The sequence below is a fragment of the Theropithecus gelada genome, chromosome 3 (genome assembly GCF_003255815.1).
Source record: "Theropithecus gelada isolate Dixy chromosome 3, Tgel_1.0, whole genome shotgun sequence".
NCBI lineage: Eukaryota > Metazoa > Chordata > Mammalia > Primates > Cercopithecidae > Theropithecus > Theropithecus gelada.
In genome coordinates this window covers 153006532-153028666 of record NC_037670.1, presented here as the reverse complement: position 1 = coordinate 153028666, position 22135 = coordinate 153006532, and the positions used below count along the sequence as shown (strand labels likewise).

The 22135-nt window shown below is 43.6% G+C and overlaps 1 non-coding gene and 1 pseudogene across 1 annotated transcript; both read left to right on the top strand.

Annotated features, from left to right (window-relative positions):
• Positions 1-10689: 10689 nt before the first annotated feature.
• On the top strand, positions 10690-10751 carry LOC112621914. Its single transcript, XR_003118841.1, has one exon. It is a non-coding gene; the product is annotated as a U7 small nuclear RNA (small nuclear RNA).
• Positions 10752-20808: 10057 nt separating this feature from the next.
• LOC112620486 lies at positions 20809-21100 on the top strand (annotated as a pseudogene).
• Positions 21101-22135: the final 1035 nt, after the last annotated feature.

Sequence of the window (22135 nt, the reverse complement as noted above, 5' to 3'; positions counted from 1 at the left end):
TTTTTTTTTTTTTTTTTTTTGAGACGGAGTCTTGCTCTGTCGCCCAGGCTGGAGTGCAGTGGAACAATCACTGCAACCTCTGCCTCCTGGGTTCAAGCAATTCTCCTGCCTCAGCTTCCTGAGTAGCTGGGATTACAGGTGCGCACCACCACACCCGGCTAGAGACAGGGTTTCTTTTCTTTTTTTTTTTTTTTTGAGACGGAGTTTGGCTCTGTCGCCCAGGCTGGAGTGCTGTGGCCGGATCTCAGCTCACTGCAAGCTCCGCCTCCCGGGTTTACGCCATTCTCCTGCCTCAGCCTCCCGAGTAGCTGGGACTACAGGCGCTGCCACCTCGCCCGGCTAGTTTTTTATATTTTTTAGTAGAGACGGGGTTTCACCGTGTTAGCCAGGATGGCCTCGATTTTGTATTCTTTAGTAGAGACGGGGTGTCACTGTGTTAGCCAGGATGGTCTCGATCTCCTGACCTCGTAATCCACCTGCCTCGGCTTCCCAAAGTGCTAGGATTACAGGCGTGAGCCACCACTCCCGGCCTATTTAATTTTTCTAATGATGCTATGAGGTAGGTATTATTGCCTCTCTTCTTTATTTGTTGTTGTTATTGTTGTTGAGAAAGGGTCTCACTCTGTTTTCCAGACTGGAGTATAGTGGCATGATCACTGCTCACTGCAGCCTTGACTTACTGGGCTCAAGCTATCCTCCCACCTCAGCCTCCTGAGTAGCTGGGACTACAGGCAAACATCACCACACCCAGCTAATTTATTTATTTATTTATTTATTTTGCTCGTTCTTTCTTTCTCTCTCTCTCTTTTCCTTTCTTTTCTTTCCTTTCTTTCTTTCTTTCTTTTTTTTTGTAGAGATGGGGTCTCTCCATGCTGCCCTGACTGGCCTCAAACTCATGAGCTCTAGCAGTCCTCCCACCTCAGCCTCCCAAAGTGCTGGGATTACAGGTGTGAGCCACCGTACCCAACCTTCTTTATTTGTTAACTATGCTTTTTCCTCCAGAGGAAGAAAAGACTTTCTTCACCTAGTCTTTTACTCATCTTTCGCATCTCAATTCAAGCATATTTCCTCTGGTCACCCTTGCTGACCCTCAGGCCGTGTTCCAGGCTCCAGTGGCATGATAGACATTTCTCTCCCAATGTGTTACTTTGGCCTTAGTTGTATTAATGTCTGCATCCCTTCAAAAGCCTGAAAAGTCAGTGAAAGGAGTGTTTGGTCTGATTTTGTTTCCATTCCATCTCCAGCAGCTAGCATGAAATAGTAGGCTTTTGATAAATATTTATTGATTGAAGGAATAAATGAATGAATATTTTACCCAGTATCTTCAGTGAGTACCCATTGTTTCACCAAGGAAAGGTAGATAAGGGCCCCAAGACAAGCCGTTTTCAGGCTCTACCTCCTCCTTGGAACTGCAACCAAGGAAAGCTTTTTATAAGCTGCCCTTTCCCCAAAGCCCCTGAAAAGAAGTGATTCTGAAGTCAACCCACACAAGAGTACCATACTAAGAACACAAGTATTTTCACAAATTTGATCTTATCATCCAGTGGTCATTTAAAGAACATGTACTTACATTTCTGGTAAGTATAAACTGGTACATTCTGTATGGAAATCAATTTGTCAGTAATTGTTTCCCTGACCCCCGCTTTTTTTTAAAAAACACCTCAAGACCATTGAGGTGTTAAAAAAGACCACTGAGTACCATTTGGCAATATCTGTAAAAATAAAAGCATACACATGCCCTTTAGCCCAGAATTCCATTTTTAGGATTTATCCTTACAGACAGACTTCCACATGTAGAGAATGGAGTATGTAAAGGTAGATGTTACAGCACTGTTTGTGATAGTAAAAGAATGGAAAAAACAGCCCATCGATAGAGAACTGGTTAAATAAAAGATGGTGCATTCAGACAGCGAATTACCGTAAAGCCAGAAAAAAGAGAGTAAGTTCTGTACTTATTGACAAGATCTCTACAATATATTATTAAATGAAAAGGGTATATAGTATGTGTACGGTATGCTACAGTTTATGTTAAAATGAACATAAAAAATAGAATACAGTGAGACACCACCTCACACTCACTAGGATGGCTATAACACAAACAAGCAAACCCAGAAAAGAACAAATGTTGATGAAAATGTAGAGAAAATAGAACCCTCATGCGTTGCTGTTAGAATGTAAAATAGCGCAGCTGCTTTAGAATAGTTCCTCAAAAAGTTAAACATAGAATTACCATATGATCCAGCAATTTCACTCCTAAATATATATCCAAGTGAACTGAAGATGTATGTTCACACACAAATGCTTATACACAAATGTTCATAGCAGCATTATTCATAATAACCAAAAAAGTAGAAACAACCCAAATATCCATCAACTGACTAAAGGATAAACAAAATGTGATACAATGGAATATTATTCAGCCATAAAAAATGAAGTATTGACACATGCTATAATATGGATGCACCTGAACACATTATGCTAAGTGAAAGAAACCAGAAACAAAAGGGCACATATTGTATGATTCCACTTATGTGAAATGTCAGAATAGGCAAATCCAGGGCCGGGCATAGTGGCTCCCACCTGTAATCCCAGCACTTTGAGGATCCCAGCACAGAGACCGAGGTGAGCAGATCACTGGAGGTGAGGAGTTTGAGACCAGCCTGCCAACATGGTGAAACCCTGCCTCTACAAGAAAAACAAAAATTAGCCGGGTATGATGGTGCTGACCTGTAGTCCTACCTAGTCGGGAAGCTGAGACAGGAAAATTGCTTGAACCCAGGAGGCAGAGGTTGCAGTGAGCTGAGATCACACCACTGTACTCCAGCCTGGGCAACAGAGTGAGACTGTCTCCAAAAAAAAAAAAAAAAAAAAAAAAAAGGCAAATCCACAGAGACAGAAAGTAGGTAAGTGGTTGCCAGGGGCTGGTGGAGAGGGGACTGGGGAATGACTGCTAGTAGGTACAGGGTGATTTTTTTTGGTGTATGGGCTGTTGATGAAATGTTCTAAAATTAGACAGTGCTGACAGTTATACAATTATACAAGTCTGTGAATATACTTAACCATTGAATTGCATACTTTAAAATGGTGGATTTTGATATGTGAACTTTATCTAAATAAAGTCATTTTTTTTTAAAGGAGGGCAAGTTGAAGACATCTTCAGATGACAAACAAAAGCAGAGTTAGCTGCCATAGGCCCTTACCATGGAAACTACTGAAGAATGAACCTAAGACACAAGAAAACTGAACCCAAAAGGAAATAGGGAAATGCAAGAAAAAATGGTAAGGAAATATTTACAAAACATATGGATGTATCTAAACAAATTATGACTATGCAAAACTATTTTTAGTAATAATGGTTGATTTGGAAAAGTAACAATAACAAGATAAACTTAAAAATTGATAAACATTTCAGATGGGAACAGTGAGCAAAGATAAAATTTAATGTTTTTATTTGGAAGGAAAGTAAATATTGATTAATTTTAGACTTTTTTTTTTTTTTTTTGAGACAGAGTCTTGCTCTATTGCCCAGGCTGTAGTATAGTGGTATGATCTTAGCTCACTGCAACCTCCACCTCCTAGGTTCAAGCAATCCTCCTGCCTCAGTCCCCCTAGTAGCTGGGATTACAGGCATGTGCCACCATGCCCAGCTAACTTTTATATATATATTTTTAGTAGAAACAGGGTTTCACCACGTTGGCCAGGCTAGTCTTAAACTCCCGGCCTCAGGTGATCCATCCGCCTCAGCCTCCCAAAGTGCTGGGATTACAGGTGTGAGCCACCGCGCCTGGCCTTTTTTTTTTTGAGACAGAGTCTTGGTCTTGTCACCCAGGCTGGAATGCAGTGGTGCAATCTCGGCTCACTGCAACCTCTGCCTCCCAGGTTCAAGTGATTCTCCTGCCTCAGCCTCCCGAGTAGCTGGGATTACAGGCGCCCACCACCACACCCAGCTAAATTTTGTCTTCTTAGTAGAGATGAGGTTTCACCATGTTGGCCAGGCTGCTCCCAAACTCCTGACCTCAAGTGATCTACTTGAAGTGATCCACTGCCTCAGCCTCACAAAGTGCTGGGATTACAGGTGTAAGCCACCATGCCAAGCCAATTTTAGACTTTTAAGTCCGTATATTAAAATGTTAAGAGTTGGTTGGCCGCAGTGGCTCACGCCTATAATCCCAGAACTTTGGTAGGCCAAGGCGGGTGGATTAGTTGAGGTCAGGAGTTCAAGACCAACCTTATTAAATAAATAAATAAATAAATACATTTATATTTATTATTTTTTTTAATTTTTTTGAGACAGAGTCTCACTCTGTCACCCAGGCTGGAGTGCAGTGGTGTGATCGCAGCTCATTGCAACTTCCGCCTCCCGGGTTCAAGCGATTCTCCTGCCTCAACCTCCTGAGTAGCTGATCTACAGGTGCCAGCCACCACACCCAGCTAATTTTTGTATTTTTTTTTAGTAGAGATGGGGTTTTACCATGTTGGCCAGGCTGGTCTCAAACTCCTGACCTCAGGTGATCCACCTGCCTCAGCCTCCCAAAGTGCTGAGATTACAGGCATGAGCCACCGCGCCTGGCCAAAAAAAATTAAAATGTTAAGGGTAGCTCTTCCTTCCCTTCCTGTACAATTCAGTCTTCAAGCCATTAGGTAAAATAGTACAAAGTGTCTACAATGAAGAGGAGAACCGGTGGCCCAGAGCAGAATGTCACTTTTATTCACTATTATGTCCTCAGTGTCTGAAACATGTTCACTCAATATTTGGCTTGCTCTGTCACTTCCTTCTGGACTCTGATCAAATGTCGTTTCTCAGGGAGGCTTTCCTAATCATTTCATGTACAGCAACACTCAACACTTACTCTTCTCCTTTACCCTGTTTTATTTTTTCTTCATAGTACTCAACACTATTTTATATTTATTTGTTGATTATCTGTCTTCCTCTGCTAGAATGTAGCTCCTTGAGAACAAGGACTCAGACTATTGTGTCAATTACTGTGTTCCTAAACCCAGAACAGTGCCTTCCATGTAGTACATGCTCAACAAATATTGTTGAATGAATGAATCATGTTTGTGTATCTGAGATATTTTATAACTGAAAGGAACATGCCAAGCATGGTGGCTGATGCCTGTAATCTCAGCACTTTGGGACGCTGATGTGGGAGCACTGTTTGAGCCCAAGAGTTCAAGACCAGCCTAGGCAACATGACAAGACCCTGTCTCAAAAAAAATTAATAATAATAACGGAGCAGCTGATCAATTTCTAATTCTATTTATTGATGTTTGTTGCACAGCATTTTTACAATGATCATCTCTGGGTGATATGATAATGAACTCCTTTTTCCCTCCTATTTTCTCCCATGTGCATCTGTTACTTTTACCATCAGAGAAAAAAATTAAAATTTACTAACATTTTGTAAATTTACAGCTTGAGCAACATGGTGACAATGAAGGGAAAACAAACACAGGAGTTTGGATGGGGAAATTGGGTCAAGAGCTTGGAGCAGCTAGTGGGAAGTGGGAGTGGAGTGGGAGGGCCTGGCAGTATGGCACCAGAGGAAGGTGCCCACAGAGAGTTGGCCCTGGAAAATGGGCAGAGGGCAAACAAGGCAAGCAGTGACTTCTTCACCTCCCACCTGAGCCAGCAACCTAAATTCTGAGTCTGGTTGTGGCACTGACTAACCACTCACCTGAGGCCAGTCACTTCTTCAGGCCTCAGTTTCCTCATCTGTGAAGCACAGGGCTGAGGGAGACAAGCTGTCTCTCTCAGAGCCTTTCTACCTAAGAGGTGGGTGGTCCTAGAACCTGCACTGAGAAGCTGTGGTATGGGTGGCAGACTCCCACCAACACAGCAGGCCTCTGCTCTCAAGCTCTGTTTGGGAAATACTGGATGAACAATGTGGAATAGGAGAAAAACAGTATTCAAAACTATATGGGCCCTTTAAGTTAACCATGATAAATACAGAGAGAGAGAGAGAGAGAGAGAGAGAGACTGACAGTATATCTACTCTTAAATAGTAACATTTTTTACCGGGCAGGGTCCTCTTATTCTTTAGTCACAATAAGCACAGTTCCTGGGGCCTATAGACTTTTCAAGGACTCTCAAACATATTTGAGATATACAAAACAAAATATATTGACTTCCAAAAAATTTAAATGACAAAACTAAAATTCACAAACATTTAATCAAAGGTCTGCAAAATATATGTTAACTAGACAGTTTCTTTTTTTTTTTTTTTGAGACTGAGTTTCGCTCTGTCACCCAGGCTGGAGTGCAGTGGCACGATCACGACTCACTGCAACCTCCACCTCCCAGGTTAAAGCAATTCTCCTGCCTCAGCCTCTTGAGTAGCTGGGATTACAGCTGCCTATCACCACGTCTGGCTAATTTTTTTGTATTTTTAGTAGAGATGGGATTTCACCATGTTGGCCAGGCTGGTTTTGAACTCTTGGCCTCAAGTGATCCACCCGCCTCAGCCTCCCAAAGTGCAAGGATTACAGGCATGAGCCACCGCGCCTGGCCAACTAGACAGTTTCAACTAGCATAGTAACTTCAGATGTGAGATGTGGGCTCATCTTAACATGATGGAGTATCCTATAGCAGGCATATCCGGGGCCTGTGGAAGTAAAGTGAGAATGGGGTGGATTATGGAGGTTTGATAGTTTCCTGAGTTTCAATTTTTCTACTATGAGCATGTATTATGAGAAGAAAAAGTATTCAATGAATGTTTTGAAAAAGTATGTAAATAAAAAACCTTAGGAAAGATTTGGGGTGAAGAAGTCCCTATTTTCTCATCTCAATAAAGGCTTGGGGACAGTCCTCTGTCTTATGGAGTTAATTGGAATCAAAAAGGAAACTCACTGGAGACATGTATTTAAGAGTTTACTCATTCTGTGCTGTTCTCCAGGTTATTTCCATTTAGCAGTTTAGGATAAATCTGTGTATTGACACATTGCTCTCTTTTTCCTTCATGGAACCATAAAATCATTGAATGTTAGAACATAGAGGGAGCTTTCCTCCTTGCTGTCACCTTCTCTTGGCGGTCACAGTGGGCTCTCTGAGCATAGGAGAGCCCAGGTTAGCCGCAAAAGGGCCAGGCTCAAATGAGCTCCATTGCTGCCTGGTAGATGGCGGAGGTACTACCAGAGGAGACAGGTGTCTTGCCCCTGGCAGGGAGGCAGAGTCCGAGTCTATGGGTTGGGAGACAATGGGGTTCTCCTGGTGTCTATGCTGTTGTCATTCACAATTACAACAGCTGCTCTTCCCTCTGCTGCATGTGTTCACTGACACATGCCCTACCTTTACACACATGTGTGTGCACATGGGCACATTTTCTCTCCGCCTAGACAGCTGGCACCTCTCCCCCAGACACAGATGCCCAGACATTTCTGCCGCCAGCCAACTCACTCTGTGGCTCTGCTCCAACTCGGCTAGAGCAGGGCAGGGGGCTGTTCCTGCTGCCTCTTATCTTAGCCAAGAAGGACAGTGGCTGTTGTCGGGAGAGGGGGTAATGAGGGGTAGAGGACAACTGGTCTTTGAGGAGACTCCCACCCTTTTTTCCTTCTCCCAGTGACCCCTCCTCCTTTGGCTAAAGGACTGGAGAAAAAGCTGTCCAGGGCCGGGTGCAGTGGCTCAAGCCTGTAATCCCAGCACTTTGGGAGGCCGAGACGGGCGGATCACAAGGTCAGGAGATCGAGACCATCCTGACTAACCTGGTGAAATCCCGTCTCTACTAAAAAATACAAAAAACTAGTCGGGTGAGGTGGCGGGTGCCTATAGTCCCAGCTACTCGGGAGGCTGAGGCAGGAGAATGGCGTGAACCTGAAAGGCAGAGCTTGCAGTGAGCTGAGATCCGGCCACTGCACTCCAGTTTGGGTGAGAGAGCGAGACTCCGTCTCAAAAAAAAAAAAAAAGAAAAGAAAAAGCTGTCCAGTCAGAATCCCTCCTGTCAACGATGAAGGCCCAAAGCCCTACCCACACCAAACCCCTCAGCCCCTCGCCTAACAGATCCTGAAAGTCAGCTATAACTGTTGGTGTCTCAGGCTCCCAGCTTTCCCATTTGACCCTGAAAACCTCCCCAGTCCCTCATCCTGGATTCTTTTGCATGTTGGAGAATCACATGCTGATACGGCGTTCGATGTTTATACCTCTCAGTTTATAAGCATGTTCCGTCTAGAGAATGTCTTGTGTATTTTCTTAAAAGTTCTTACCAGGGACTCCAGAGGGGGTCCCTTTTGAAAAACTACTCACTGAGTGCAGTGTTCACTGTTCGGGTGATGGGTTCACTAGAAACCCGTTATGCAATATACTCGTGTAACAAATCTGCACATGTACCCACTGAATCCAAAATAATTTTTTTTTTTTTTTTGAAACGGAGTCTTGCTCTGTCACCCAGGCTGCAGTGCAGTGGTGTGATCTTGGCTCACTACAACCTGTGCCTCCTGGGTTCAAGTGATTCTTCTGCCTCAGCCTCCTGAGTAGCTGTGATTACAGGAACCTGCCACCATGCCTGGCTGATTTTTATATTTTTAGTAGAGACAGGGTTTTGCGATGTTGGCCAGGCTGATCTCAAACTCCTGAACTCAAGTGATCCACCCGCCTTGGCCTCCCAAAGTGTTGGGATTACAGGTGTGAGCCACCGCACTCGGCCAAAATAAAATTTTAAAAATGTATTGTAAGCATCATCCTTATTCATTGATCGTCTCTGTTAATTAATTATTTCCTTTAGCTTTGAGAGGGTTGTTTTAAGATTTAAATATATATTTGCTTCTCAGTCTGTGCCTTGTGCAAACTACATGCTCAGTTGTTATCAGTGGACCAATCTATTACTCACATGCACTAAAGATCAGTAAACCAGGCTGGGTGCAGTGGCTCACGCCTGTAATCCCAGCACTTTGGGAGGCCAAGGCAGTTGGATTACCTGAGGTCAGGAGCTTGAGACCAGCCTGGCCAACATAGTGAAACCCCATCTCTAGTAAAAATACAAAAATTAGCTGGGTGTGGTGGCACACGCTTGTAGTCCCAGCTACTCGGGAGGCTGAGGCAGGAGAATCACTTGAACCTGGGAGACAGAGGTTGCAGTGAGCTGAGGTTGCGCCACTGCACTCCAGCCTGGGTGACAGAGCGAGACTCTGTCTCAAAAAAAAAAAAAAAAAAAAAAATCAGTAAGCCAACCCCACCCCTGAGCTAACTAAATTCTCCAGCTAGACTGAACCTGCCTATCCCACCTATATCATCAAATTCAGCCTCAGCCACTGCCCAGCCTGGGGCATTGGGCAAACTTCTTCGCTTCTCCAGCCTTAGGATCCTTGTGAAAACAGACTGAGCTTGATAATGGCTCCAAGCATTCCTTATAGCTGATTAGATTCTATAACTAAGTGCTTCTATAGAGTCTTTGTAGCCTCGGTTCCTCAGCCTTCTGGAATTAAATCACCATTGTCCCTTGCCACTTCTCTATCTGTACAACAGGGAGAAATCAGGGAGAAGGAGGAATAGAGGGATGTGGAGAATCTTCCTTCATAGCAAGGAAAATGAGCAGCTTGGGTACTAGCTCTAAAAGGGAGTTCTACCCAAAATAAGGAGCTCAGTGCATCATGGGATATATACTGCCCGAGGGGCTCTGAGTATGTAAATCAGGACAGGTATGTGTATATTAGGGCAAATGTGTGTACCCTAGGAACCTTTGCACCTGTCAGTGACCTCAGGCCTGTTGATGTTTCATTGTTCATGTGACTCCTGGTACCCCGAGGGCCTGGGCCTGGTTGTGGCTGCTTTCACAGCCTCCTGGGGTAGGTCTGTGAGTCAGGAGGCATGTGACTCTTGGTGGTTTTGTGTACCTGAGACTGTGTGTTGGCCTCATCACTGCAGGAAGTTCAGGTTCTTTGGTTGGCTTAGTGAATTACCCAGGAAACAGTAGTCATGGTCTGGCTGACCTCCCCTATGTTTTCCAAGCCAAGGAAGGAGGGAAATGCCCTTCCTGCCCTCCTAAAGGTCAGCATACTCTTCCCACAAAGGGGACACACTATGAAAAGCCACCCTTGTCTCCTGAGGATGAGGCTTCACTTATGAGGCCCCTAGGGGGAAGTGTGTAAAGCCAAAGTCATTCCAAGATCTGGAGACAGGGCAAAGGCCGGTAACCAAGCATAGTAACCAGGCCTGCAGTTGGCTAAGCCCCAGAGTCACATCACCTGGAAAAGCTATTTTTATGTGCCAGACAAGACTGAGAAGTTGCCGCTGTCATCAGAGCCCAGGTTTCCCCTAACTTTGTCCCAGAGGCTGGGCGACTGTGACCCACCCATCAGGGAAGAACAGAGAGCTGGCCTTGCTCCAGGTAGGCCCTTTCCCTTCTCCTCCTCCTCTGGCTCTCTCCCCAACTCTGCTGTTGGGAGACTGCTGTCTACCTGTAGAGTTGGATTTCCTCCTCAAAGGGTAGCTTCCCAGCAAAGCCACATTCCTACTTCCAAAGCAGGGAACTCACCAGTGTATACTTCCGGATTTTCCTGTCTACTTTCCCTAACTTGGGACATCTGATCGTTCTGCCAGGCCATACAGCAGTTCCTTTCCTGTCCTCCTGTGCATCTGAAAAAGGCTTAAGCCAGCTCTGCAGCTGAGCCCTTTGCATTTTCTAAGTCCCCCTTCACATACCTGAGGTCTGCTTGTCTTCATATGGTCCCCAATGTAGTCTTGGAAAATTAATATGTTAGTGTTACAGCTCTTTGAGAATTTGTCTAGCAGGTCTTTGGGTCTTCACTGGAAAGCCCCTTAAAAAAATTAACATGTTAAATTTCAGGAAAGGCATCTCTCTATTAGCCCCCACTTATTCTTTCATTTATTCATTCTGCATTTATTTAGCATTATCATTTTTCTATTGAAGATTTCATGCTTTTCTTATCTATTTCCCAAGTTCCCAATATATTAAGAAATTGAGGCCAGGCACGGTGGCTCACGCCTGTAATCCCAGCACTTTGGGAGGCCGAGGTGAGTGGATCACGAGGTCAGGAGTTCAAGACCAGCCTGGCCAAGGTGGTGAAACCCTGTCTCTACTAAAAATACAAAAAAATTAGCCAGGCGTGGTGGCACGCGCCTGTAATGCCAGCCACTCCAGAGGCTGAGGCAGAGAATTGCTTAAAACTTGGAGGGGCAGAGGTTGCCGTGAGCCAAGATCGCGCCACTGCACTCCAGCCTGGGCAACACAGCGAGACTCCATCTCAAAAAAGAAAAAAAAAGAAAGAAATTGAGACTTTGTTATTGTACTTACGAAAATATTTCCCTGCCTATTTGCTTTTAGTTTTGTTTTTCTTTGAGACAGAGTCTCACTCTGTCGCCCAGGCTGGAGTGCAGTGGCATGATCTCAGCTCACTGCAACCTCTGCCTCCTGGGTTCAAGCAATTCTCCTGTCTCAGCCTCCTGAGTAGCTGGGAGTGCAGGTGAGTGCCATGATGCCAGCCAATTTTTGTATTTTTAGTAGAGATGGGGTTTCACCATGCCAGGCTGGTCTCAAACTCCTGACCTCAAGTGATCCATCCGCCTTGGCCTCCCAAAGTGTTGGGATTACAGGCGTGAGCCACCATGCCCGGCTGCTTTTAGTTTTTTGTAAATAATTTTTACTATTTAGTAGTAGAGATTGGGTCTTGCTATGTTACCCAGACTGGTCTTGAATTCCTGGGTTCAAGCAGTCCTCCTGCCTCAGCCTCCCAAAGTGCTGGGATTACAGGCATGAGCCACAACACCTGGCCTATTTGCTTTCAATTTTGTTTATGACTATTTTCTTCTTTTTCACAGTCATTTATTCAACAACTATTGATTAAATGTCAACTATGAAAAACCCACTGGGCAAGGCATTTTGGAAACTGAACTACTTGCCTTTAGGACACTTCTTCCCTCCTACCTCTTAATTATTTAACTGATAGATCTGAAAGCTTGATAGTATCATCACACCCTTAGATGACAAGGCTTTGGGCCTTATCACTCAAATCACTTAAGTTTATATATGACTCGCATATAATAAAAGTTAAAAATTAATAAAAACGGCCAGGCGCAGTGGCTCACGTCTGTAATCTCAGCACTTCGGGAGGCCAAGGTGGGCGGATCACCTGAGGTCAGGAGCTCAAGAGCAGCCTGACCAACATGGTGAAACCCCGTCTTTACTAAAAATACAAAAATTAGCTGGGCATGGTGGCAGATGCCTGTAATCCCAGCTACTCAGGAGGCTGAGGCAGGAGAATTGCTTGAACCCAGGAGGTGGAGGTTGTAGTGAGCTGAGATCATACCACTGCACTCCAGCCTGGGCAACAAGAATGAAACTCTGTCTCCAAAAAAATAAAATTAATACAAATACACTATATAATATATACAGTTACAATAACTCAAATTAGTCAAAAAATCACACAAAATTGACATATGAACACTTATTAACTTCAATTTATTAAATTACAGAGAGAAATAAACGTGCCAGGCCTTGTGCTTATTGGTTAGTGAGTGTTTTCTTTTCTCTGTACAAAAGTCTGTTTGAGGACCCAAAAGACAACAGGAAGTAGCCTGAAGGTATAGAATCTGAGCTGGGGGAGCTGCGTAGGGAATTGCAGAGGCAAGTGTCACCAAGCTCCAATAGCCTGCTGTCCTCACTGTCCCTGCAAGAAGAGACACACTAAGAGAACCAGATTTCTCACGTTGGCATTTCAGGGCATCTTGATTAAAAAAGTAGTGACTTCCAGGACAAACAGACGTGAGTTCAAAGCCAGCCCCACACTTTCTGACTGGATGACCTTGCGTGAGTAACTTAATCTTCCTGAGGCTCAGTATTCGCATCAGTTTTCTCTCAATGTGATGTTGAGACACTCCCCATAGGAGTGTTTTGAAGATGAAATGAAATTATTCAGGCAAAGCAGTTGTACATTGTTTGGCACTGAAGCTCAACAAATGTTAGTTCTATTTTATTATTATTATCACCACTATTATTATTATCCTATGTCGTGTGCCAGAGGCTGTGCTGGGTGGTGGAAATGCAGCAATGAATAGGACACATGGTCCCTGCCCCATCCCACCTCCAGGGATCTGATTGATCAAAGGAAGCTGAGTTTTTCAGCACCAAACTCAGCCTCATTACACACATGGTCTTATTATATCCCTTCATGAATTGTCTTTTTGAGAAAAGTCACTTTAAATCAAGGAAAATTTTAGACTATGAATTATTTGAAGCCAAAAATTTAACTTAATTCATTCTCCACTAAAGAGTACAATAATACATATTTAGAACACTAATGAGTCCTAATAATCTCTTCTATATGTTGAAGGCTGTCAGTCCCCCAAGTACTTTCATACTCATTTCATCCTGGAAAACAATTAAGTTAAAGAAACAGACATTTTAGAAAAATTACATAATGGAGAAGTGTTAATAGAGCCGCCTATGAAGTTGTGATACCTAGAAGATTCTACAAAAACAGAATTCAACTAGATATATACTTTGTTTAACTTTTTATTGTGAAGAATTTAGATCATACACAAAAGTAGACAGTTGAGCAGAATAGCTTACAGGTATCCAATCTTCAGCCACCAGCAACCCTATGACCAATTCTGCCCCAATCACACACACGTGCTTTCCCCGCGCCTGTGTTATTTGAAGAACATCCTATACAGCCTGTCAATTCAGCTGCGAATATCTGGTATGTATCTGCAAAAGCTGAAGATTTGAGGCCGGGTGCCGTCGTTCATGCCTGTAATCCCAGCACTTTGGGAGGCCAAGACAGGAGGCTCGCTTGAACCCAGGAGCTCGAGACCAACCCAGGCAACATTGGAAGACCTCATCTCTACAAACAAATTAAAAAATGAGCTGGGCCTGGTGGCAGGTACCTGTAGTCCCAGCTACTCAGGAGGCTGAGGCAGGAGGATAGCTTGAGCCAGGGAGGTTGAGGCTGCAGTGAGCTGTAATTGCACCACGGCACTCCAGCCTGAGTGACACAAAAAGAACTTATCTCAGAAAAAAAAAAAAATTAAAAAATAAATAAAGTTTACACATTTTTAACAAAGCTAAAGCACTGTTACACAGCTAAAATATCAATAGCAATTCCTAATACCATCAAACAATATTCAAGTTTCTAATTTTTTCGTAAAAGGACACCATTTTAATATCTGCAAGTGGGTTGTGGTTCTAAGAGAAGGAAACATAGGTAAAAGTAAAGAATTCAGTTGAATTGCAACCTCTTTAAGAGCAAATAAATTCTCCTTTGTATTCATTTAGAATGTTTGTGCTTCTTTTTACTGTTTTAAACAAAGCTGCAATGAATATCTTTATACTTACATTTTTGTATGCTTGCCCAATTATTTCCTTAAGAGTAACACCTATGAGTAAAAGCCAGAAGGCATGCCTTTGTTTTTTTATTTTGTTTTATTTTTGAGACAGGATCTCACTCTGTCACCTAGGCTGGAGTGCAATGATGCTATCATGGCTTGTTGCAGTCTTGACCTCCTGAGCTCAAGCGATCGTCCCATCTTACCCTCCCAAATAGCTGGTACCACAAGCACACCACCACTCCTGATACTTTTGTTCTTTTATTTTTATTTTTTGTAGAGACAGGTCTCATCATGTTGCCCAGGCTGGTCTTGAACTCCTGGGCGCAAGCCATCTTCTTGCCTCGGCCTCCCAAAGTGTTGAGATTACAGGTGTGAGCCACTACACACAGCCAGCACACTTTTTTTTTTTTTTTTTTTGAGACGGAGTCTCGCTTTGTCGCCCAGGCTGGAGTGCAGTGGCCAGATCTCAGCTCACTGCAAGCTCCGCCTCCCGGGTTTACGCCATTCTCCTGCCTCAGCCTCCCGAGTAGCTGGGACTACAGGCGCCCGCCACTTCGCCCGGCTAGTTTTTTGTATTTTTAGTAGAGACGGGGTTTCATCGTGTTAGCCAGGATGGTCTCGATCTCCTGACCTCGTGATCCGCCCGTCTCGGCCTCCCAAAGTGCTGGGATTACAGGCTTGAGCCACCGCGCCCGGCCGCCAGCACACTTTTAAGGCTCTTGTTCCATACTGTGAAATAGCCTTCCTAGGCACACTGTGTGAAAGCGCCCATTTTCTTTTGTTCCATGCACACATAGTCCTAATAGTATTCTCTTTATTTGCAAATGAGGATATGGAGTGGGGGGCACTGGATTAGGGTGGGCCCTAATCCAATGTGACTGGTGTCCTTATAAGAAGAGGAAAATTTGAACAGACAGAGGGAAGATGGCCATGTGATGCCAGAGGCAGAGAATTAGAGTTAGGGTGCTATGAGCCAAGGAGTGTGTGGGGACACCAGAAGCTGGAAAAAACAAGGAAGGATCCTCCCCTAGTTGGCAGCATGGCCCTGCCAATGCCCTGATTTCAAACTTCCAGCCTCCAGAACAGTGAGAGAATAAATTTATATTGTTATAAATCACCTAATTTGTGATACTTGATTACCACTGCCCTAGGAAACTAATACAGATGGAGCGGAGTAGTTTGTAAAATAGGGAGGGGAAAAGATTTCTTGACACCATCTACACATTTGCTGGGGATATGTCAGACTAACTCCTTTTAGGACACCAGAAGGCTGTGTTGGATCATGGGGAAGGGATGGGAAGAAGACAGGCAGATAGTGCTATAGGACACTAGCTACCACAAGGGTGATAAGAATGGGTATCCTCTGGACTTCTAGGGGTACAGGATATCTGGGAGCAGACCAGGGTGAGCTGGGAGCAGAGGTGCAAGGGACCAGAAGAAACAAGGCTTCAGAAGAGCAGCTCTCTCATCAGTTTTACCCAGGGAGTAATTTTGGGTACAGGCCACACTCCTGGGTTCCCCTAAGGCACAAATTTCTACTCTTCTCACACCAACAACTCTTTTTTGAGATGGGGTCTTGCCCTGTCACCTAGGCCGGAGTGCAGTGGTGCCATCATAGCTCACTGCAGCCTTGAACTCCACAACTCAAGGGATCCTCCCACCTCAGCCTCTTGAGTAGTTGGGACTACAAGCATGCGCTACCACGCCCAGCTAATTTTTTTATTTTTTATTTTTGTAGAGACTGGGTCTCTCTATGTTGTCCAGGCTGGTCTCAAACCCCTGAGCTCAAGTGGTCCTTCTACCTTGGCCTCCCAAAGTGTTGGGACTACAGGCGTGAGCCATGCAATGGGCCTATACTTTTTAGATTCCATACAAAGGAATACTATTCTGGACATTTCATATAAATGAATAATTTAATATATGACCTTTTGTGTCTGGTTTTGTTAATGGATGGTACCATGTAGTTCCTGGCTCTTGGTGTCCCAAACAAAGAACTGGACGTGACACAGATAGCATAGCAAAGCAGCAAAAATTTGTTATGCTTAGTAACACTCCCAGAGAGGAGAGAGCAGGCTGACCAGCGAGTCCCAGTTTGTTACATTTCATGGCCTTTTATATGTTTTTTTTTTCTTCCACTTGCTCAACCTTACTTTATCTCTTGACCAAATTGCTTATCTTTACTTTTATTTTTTTGTGACCAAATTGCTACTGCAAGTCCTTATTTTTCTTATCTTGCATGTTTCAACTCATTGCTTACTCCCTTATGTACATACTGCTTATTCCCTTATTTTGTGTATTCTACTTCTGCTATTTTGCATGTTTTGCTTTTGCTACTGATTAAGCTAGCTTACGTCCAAGGATCCGCTTCACCCCCAGCTTACTCTGCTATTCTCCTGCCTCAGTTTCTTCCAACTTGCACAATGTTTTCAAGTTTCATCTATGTTGTAGCTTGTATCAGAATTTCATTCGTGTCCAAGTAATATTCTGTTGTATGGATATACCATATTTTATTATCCATTCATCAATTGATGGACATTTGGGTTAGTTTTCACCCTATTATGAATAAAGCTGATATGAATATTTGTGTACATGTTTTTGTGTAGATACATGTTTTCAGTTCTCTTGGGTCTATAACTAGGAGTAGAACTGCTGGGTTATATGGTATCTCTGTGTTTAATATTTTGAGGAATTGCCAAACTGTTTTCCAGAGTGGCTGCATCATTCTGTAATTCTACCAGCAATATAGAAAGGTTCCAATTTCCCCACGTCCTGTCAACACTTGTTATTGTCTTTACTTTTTTAAATTTTAGCCAGCCTGGTGGTTGTTAAGTAGTATCTCATTGTGGATTTCATTTGTATTTCCCTAATGACTAATGATGTTGAACATCTTTTTATCAGTATATTGGCTATTTGTAAGCCCCTTTGGAGAAATGTCTATTCAAATCCTTCACCCAGTTGTAGCTGGGCATGGTCGCGGGCACCTGTAATCCCACCTACTTGAGAGACTGAGACAGGAGAATTGCTTGAACCTGGGAGGCAGAAGCTGCAGTGAGCCGAGATCACCCCACTGCACTCCAGCCTGGGTGATGAAAAAAAAAAAAAAAGTGGCTGGGCACAATGGCTCACGCCTGTAATCCCAGCACTTTGGGAGGCCGAAGTGAGTGGATCGCCAGAGGTCAGGAGTTCAAGACCACCCTGGCCAACATAGTGAAACCCCGTCTCTACTAAATATACAAAAAATTAGCTGGGCATGGTGGTGGGCACCTGTAATCCCAGCTGCAAGGGAGGCTGAGGCAGGAGAACTGCTTGAACCTGGGAGGTGGAGGTTGCAGTGAGCCGAGATTGTGCCATTGTACTCCAGCCTGGGCAACAAGAGCAAAACTCCATCTCAAAAAAAAAAAAAAATTCTGTGCTTATTTTCAAATCAGGTTATATGTCTTTTTATTTTTCAGTTGTAGAAGTTCTTTATATATTCTGGATACAACTCCCTTATCAGATACATGATTTGCAAATACTTCTCCCATTCGATAGGTCCCCTTGCTTTTAAATGTTATCGTGACTAAGTATAAAATTCTAGTTTGCTAGTTATTTACTTTTTTTTTTTTTTGAAACAGGGTTTTCGCCCTGTTGCCCAGGCTGAATTGTAGTTGTGTGATCTCAGCTCACTGCAACCTCTGCCTCCCAGGTTCAAGCAATCCTCCCACCTCAGCCTCCCAGGTAGCTGGGACTATAGGCATGCTCCACCATGCCTGGCTAATTTTTTTTTTTTTTGGTAGAGAAGGGGTTTCATCATGTTGCCCAGGCTGTTCTCAAACTCCTGGGCTCAAACAAGCTGCCTGCTTCAGCCTCCCAAAGTGCTGGGATTACAGGTGTGAGCTCCCATGCCCGACCTGTTATTTACTCTTATACATTGAAAAATATTATTCCTTTGTCATCTAGCTTCCTTGATGATAGAAGTTGAGGGTTTCATGTCATTCATTGCTTCTGGACAATTCTCAGCCACTATCTCTTAGAATATTGCCTCTCCCTATTCTATTTTCTCCTTTCAGTACTTCAATTGGATGCATGTTCATCTTACTCAGTCTGGTCTTCATGTCTCTTAATATTTCCTTCATATTTTCCAAGTTGTTGTCCCTCTCTGCTTCATTCTGTGTAACTTTTTAGATCTTGTGGGGGAGGCAGTTTGGCTTGTTTTCATTTTTGTATTTTTTTTAGTTCACTAATTCTGTCTTCCATCCTATCTAATCTGCTGTTTAACTTGCTCATTGAGTTTTTAATTTTGATTATCATGGCTTTCAGTTTTAGATATTCTATTGATTTATTTTTTCAAATGTCTCTCATCTGTTTTGATAGTATATGGCCCCTTTGTCATGTTTTCAGTTTATTTTTATTTTTCTGTAAATATTTTTTAAATTCTTATTTTTTACTTTATACCTAATAATTCTGTTATAGAAAAATAGAAAGGATATTATGCAGCTGTTGCTTGGGTATGCTGGCATTTGCTCATGTAGGCTTGTTGCTGCGTGATTTATTTTTTGCGTTTGAGCTTTACTTGTCCAAACTTTTTGTGTGGGAATCATACGTAGCCTGGGTTAACTGTAGCTCCTCTAGAGAAGCTTTGTGCAAAGCTTCTTCAAGGAACTAACAATCTACCGCTAATGTTTGTTCATGTTTGATCTTGTGTTTGCCCAGACCAGGCACAGTATGCATTCTGTTTGCAAATACACCTGAAGCCCAGGATTGCAAATTCTCAGTGGAAATGTTTTTTCAGGTCCAGAATTATGACTGAAGCAGATACATTTTCCCTTTCTCCTCCTCCTTTTGCTGATGGCCAGATTTCTCCTGGTCCACTCCTCCTTGAGAGCAAAGCGCTTGAGGGCCCCAGCTTTATGCCAGGCTTTGGTTATCAACGTTACTCAACAGCCGCCCCCCTCCCCCAACCCGCAGCCACAGCTTCAGGGTTCTCATTTCTTTGCTTTGTTTGTTTGTTTGTTGTCCCTGTAGCTTTCCCTTCCTCCTCCGCCCTCAAGCTCTGCTATGCATTTAAAGGAATGTTTGTCATGCTTTAGGTGTTTGGTATTGGGAATACTGTCTGATTATCTAGTTCCTATACTGCCTGAAATTGAATCCAGGGGGAAATAGTACAGATACACAAGCAGATAATTTCTAGTGTTCTCAGCCCCCCTGGAGCCCGTTATGGATCCATGTGCTTCAGAAGATAAGTTAACCAGACAAGATCAGGCGTTCAGGGTGGTATGGCTGTAGACAGAAGATGAGTTAATCAGATAATGGAATTCCTATGCTATTAGATAATTGATGTATGACCTTTCTGGGTAAATTAGAACCTTGACCCAATCAGAATGCATTAGTTGTGTTTTTTTTTATGTTTTAAAATTTTTATTTATTGAGACAGGGTCTCAGTGTTGCCCGGTCAGGTCTTGAACTTCTGAGCTCAAGTGATTCTCCAGCCTTGGCCTCCCAAAGTGTTGGGATTACAGGTGTGCGTCACCACACCCAGCTGTACTTATTTATTTATTTATTTATTTATTTATTTTATGTACTTACTTACTTTTAGAGACAGGGTAGGTATCTCTCTTTTGCCCAGGCTGGAGTGCAGTGGTGCAATCATAACTTGCTGCACCCTCAACCTCCTGGGCTCAAGTGATCCTCCTGAGTCAGTGCCCTGCCCCACTCCCAGTAGCTGGAACTACAGGTACGTACCACTGTGCCCAGCTAATTAAATTTTTTGTTTGTAGAGACAGGGTCTCGCTTGGTTGCACAAGCTGGTCTCAAACTCCTAGCCTCAAGTGTTCCTCCCACTTCAGCCTCCCAAAGCACTGGGATTACAGGTGTGAACCGCTACAGCAGCCTAGATAGAATGCATGATTTTTAAGAGGGATTATATAGGTTGGCTGTGTCGCCACCCAAGTCTTATCTTGAATTGTAGTTCCCATAATCCCCATGTGTCCTGGGATGGACCTGGTGGGAGGTAACTGAATCATGGGGCAGTTACGCCCATGCTGCTGTTCTCGAGATAGTGAGTGAGTTCTCATGAGATCTGATGGTTTTCTTACGGGCTTCTCCCGCCCTTTGCTCTGCACTTCTTGCTGCCACCATGTGAAGAAGGATGTGTTTGCTTCCCCTTCCACCATGATTGTAAGTTTCCTGAGGCATCCGCAGCCATGAAGAACTGTGAGTCAATTAAACCTCTTTATAAATTACCCAGTCTCCAGCCATTCTTTACAGCTCTTTATAGCGGTGTGAGAATGACTAACAAGGGGTTTGAAGATGGGTAATCAGTACCAAATCTTGCAAATGGCCAGGAGGAGGGATGTTAGTGACAAAGGTTTGTTTTTCTGAGACCCTTCAATCAATAACCCTCATGCTTAATTTTCCTACATGGAGCTTTAGGGGAAGCCATGAGGAATATGGTTTCTGACACATAGTAAGTGTTCAGTAAATATTTGCTGACCAGATATAGTGGAAGTGCCTTATCTTCTGGTCTGTTTGGTCTCAGCTGCAGAAGCGAGATGATGAAGGGAACGTCATCGTTTGGGAAGCATCACAATAAGATACACAAGTTGTGCCACCACTATGGCTCTAAGGCCTACCACCTCCAGAAGACGACCTGTGGCAAATGTGGCTACCCTGCCAAACACAAGAGGAAGTATAACTGGGTGCCAAGGCTAAACAGTGAAATACCACCAGGACTGGTTGAATGAGACACCTAAAAATTGTTTGCCGCAGATTGAGGCCAGATTCTGAAAAGGAACAACACCTAAACCCAAGAGGGCAGCTGTTGCAGCATCCAGTTCATCTTAAGAATTTCAATGATTAGTCATGTGATAAATGTTCTAGTTTAAAAAAAAAATAAATAAATAGTTGCTGACCGAATGTTGAATGCATAACTGAGTCATTGTGTCACAAGACAACTCCCTAATTTTCTGCAGTAAGCTTCCCTCTCTGTTAATGTGACAATCCCCAACCCACAGTTAGAGAATAAGTTTGTAAAAACATTAATATTATGCCTTTGGGAGGCTGAGGTGGGCAGATTGCTTGAGCCTAGGAGTTTGAGACCAGCCTGGGCAACATGGCAAAGGCAAAACCCTGTCTCTATTAAAAAAAAATACAAAAATTAGCCAGGCATGGTGGTGTGTACCTATAGTCCCAGCTACTCAGGAGGCTGAGGTGGGAAAATAACCTGAGCCCAGGAAGTCCAGGCTACAGTGAGCCATGATTGTGCCACTGTCCTCCAGCCTGGGTGACAGGAGTGAGACCCTGACACACACACACACACACACACACACACACACAAACCAAAAGCCAAAACAAAATATTGATACAAATGAGAGTGCATGAGTATGTTGGGGTGATGTATGACAGCCATTTCAGATTAATTGAAGAAAGCTTCCTGTGCAAAGCGGACTTGGAGTTGAATGGTGAAGGGTGGGCTGCTCCAACACTTACATACGAATTGGGAACAGTAATATCTATGGGGTACTTACTATGCCCCAGCACTATACTAAGTTCTCTCCGTCTGTCAGAGCATTTAATCCACCCAACAACCCTTAGAGGTGGGCACTATTATGATCCTATTTTGCAGATGAGGGATCCAGACACATAGAAATTAAGTAACTTGCTACTAAGTGATGGAGCTGGAATTCAAACCCAGGCAGTGTAGCTGCGTGTTTGTGTGCCCCGTTATCATGCCATATGGTTCTGCTTCGGCCTCTGTTCCTATATACAAAGCTACATTTTGTTCCACGGAGCACCATGTCATGGGAAGCCTCTGAGCCTTGCTTGTACTGTTCTCAGAACTTGAAATGACCCCTTCTTTGTCTGTTGAGCTCTTATTCA